Source organism: Pteropus vampyrus, unplaced genomic scaffold, assembly GCF_000151845.1.
Source record: "Pteropus vampyrus isolate Shadow unplaced genomic scaffold, Pvam_2.0 Scaffold95, whole genome shotgun sequence".
Taxonomy (NCBI): domain Eukaryota; kingdom Metazoa; phylum Chordata; class Mammalia; order Chiroptera; family Pteropodidae; genus Pteropus; species Pteropus vampyrus.
This window is the reverse complement of record NW_011888876.1, coordinates 4018161-4020628: the sequence shown is the minus strand read 5'-3', so window position 1 is coordinate 4020628 and position 2468 is coordinate 4018161. Positions and strand designations below refer to the sequence as shown.

General features: G+C 37.9%; 1 protein-coding gene across 5 annotated transcripts in view; it reads right to left on the bottom strand.

The window, feature by feature from the left end:
* SCAI (suppressor of cancer cell invasion) overlaps positions 1 to 2468 on the bottom strand; it is a 115225-nt gene that overhangs the window by 41866 nt on the left and 70891 nt on the right. The window lies entirely within an intron of this gene.

The window sequence follows — 2468 nt, the reverse complement described above, 5'->3', positions numbered from 1 at the left end:
GGAAATTTTCAGGCACATATAAGAAGAACGAACTAGTAATTGCATTTTTAATCTATTTCCATTATCTTTATGATAAGTAGAAAGTAGAAACTCATTTCAGATTACAGAAATAGGTTAACTATAGGTAATAGTTTCCACATTTATTGCAAGTTTTCATTTTTTAAGTCTCCCCAGATCTCTAATGAGAAGCTGCAGTAGAAGAAGATAATCAGATATTTAAAAACTGAAGCTGCTGTTAGAATCTTTAAGACTTATTCAAGTCACTGCTGCTAGGGAGACCGTATTATATAAAAGCATTAGGCAGCCACATCGCCTTCATGAGAGCTAACAACTCTTGGATGCTTCTTTAAAGACAGTGTAAAGTCTTTCGGCAAATTTTCAAGTAAGCATCTACCTGCAAGTTCCTTTAAGTTTCTAAAACTGACAAATTTAATAAACCTCAGTAATACATCCTGTTAAGGGACAAAACGGAACTAGAACTCAGTGTTTTATTTCATGACTATGCAATTTCAGGTGGTCAGAAGAAAGGGTATTTAGGGAAAGGGAATTTTGTATGAGGACTAAAAGCACATAAAAAGTGATCTAAAAGGCTCCTGACAATAAGTTGTAATGTACAAGTATTTTTTGACTTATAGCTATTTTCCTGAAAAGAATTTATAACATCTACCACTCCAGTCTAAAGACTCACGCACTATAAAGATAGCAATTTCTTTTTAAAAATAGGCTTTAAAAAATTTTTTTTAACATCCTAAAAGTTAAGTTCTAAGATCACCCTTTTTCTAATGAGAAATACCATAAAGCTAATAGAAAAACCACAATAATATGATTAGAGTCTAAAATTAACTAGGGTACTTTATAAAGAGTTCCAGATAAGTTCCTCTACTATTCACAGCTTGACTCTGGTTTTAAACTCTGAGTATATCATTTGGTCATTTCTACTGTCAGCAGAGATGAGAAATTAATGATCCATAGAATTAAATTAAATGGGGCTCTGTGAATTATCCCGTTAGCTAAATGACCTTATATTTCATATTTCGCAAAGGCACCTGTGTTATAAATTGGCTGCTCATAGTCTTTTTCCAAGGCTGTAGAGGAAATCAAAAGTATGACACTGATCTCTCTCTCTTCTTTTTAAATCCTCAGCTCTATCAACAATAGCTGGGAAACAGCGGAGGGAGGGGTGTAGTGCAACATCACCTTCCCAAGTAAACCTGATTCTCAGAGATGCTGCAAATGGAATGCTGAGATGCCAAAACTTAGAAAATTTCTTCCAAGTTTCTGCAGTTCAGCCCTCTTTACTAGACTGAATGAGCTAAGATGACTGATTCTACCAACACTGAAAATCCGAGTCCAACAGTCACTTCCCAGTCCTCCCTGGGGCAGGACCCTGTTCACCACTTCCTCACCATCTTGAGTCTCTTATTTTGGCTTCTCTTCCCTTAGTCTGACCCTCAAAAGCTTGGCTTCTCCAGGGTATGTAAGTGTACATGTAAACACGCACACGTACACACACATACACATATGCACATTAAAATGAGGATCAGAGAGCTAAATGAGTGGCCTGGGAACTCACGACCTATGGTAAGTTGTTGAGCAAATTCGCACCTTCCAACCTTATCCAATGCTCTCTCCTTTCTACCATATGGGAAAAACAGCTTAGATTTTGATTCTGCATAGCAGAGTTCTTCTCTGGGAGCTCATTCTGCTCCCTAGGTCTTGGGTTGCTGGTGATCACCAACAAAGCTGTGGTCAAAGGCTAAGGAATAATAACGTGACTTGTCTGATCACGGTTTTCGGTCCCGGAGCACACCGACCCACACACATTTCTGTTGACACAGAGAGGACTGTGTTACAGGAACACCCTGTCCCACTCCACGTCTCTGTGTTCATTTGTATACCAGACAAAACTGTGTTCAAGACTTGTAAAAGCCCAATTAAACATTCCCTTGTTTTAACACCAGCATTTAAAAAAAAAAAAAAAATCCATAGATATATCTGTTTTTCAAATTTAGGTTTATGAGTGGATCTGGCAGTTTGCAAGTGCTGGGAGTATCAATAGACTCAGACTGTGAAGACTGAGCGATTCTTTTAGGGGAGCTTAAAAATATGATGCCACAGCATCGGCCGTTTTGTTTACTGTAGAGGGAGCAGAGCTTGAGAGAATGAAAGATTGAGAGAGAAAAAAATGCACAGGAATGATTGATTGGCTTGACATTCTATTTATCTTTAAATCTTGCCCCTGGCCCTAGCCCAGGGCCCAAAATGGAGCTGGAACACAGACTGTTCCATTCCTAATGGTGGTTTGTGGATTTGAATAGCTTTGAATAATTATCCCTTGTTTGAATTTAAATATGCCAAGCCAAATAAAGCTATGGAATGGCATCTCCTACCTCTGTGAACCAGCTCCAGGGGAAGTATAAACATTCTTAACATTTAGAAACAGAGGTATTAATAAAGTTAGTTTCTAA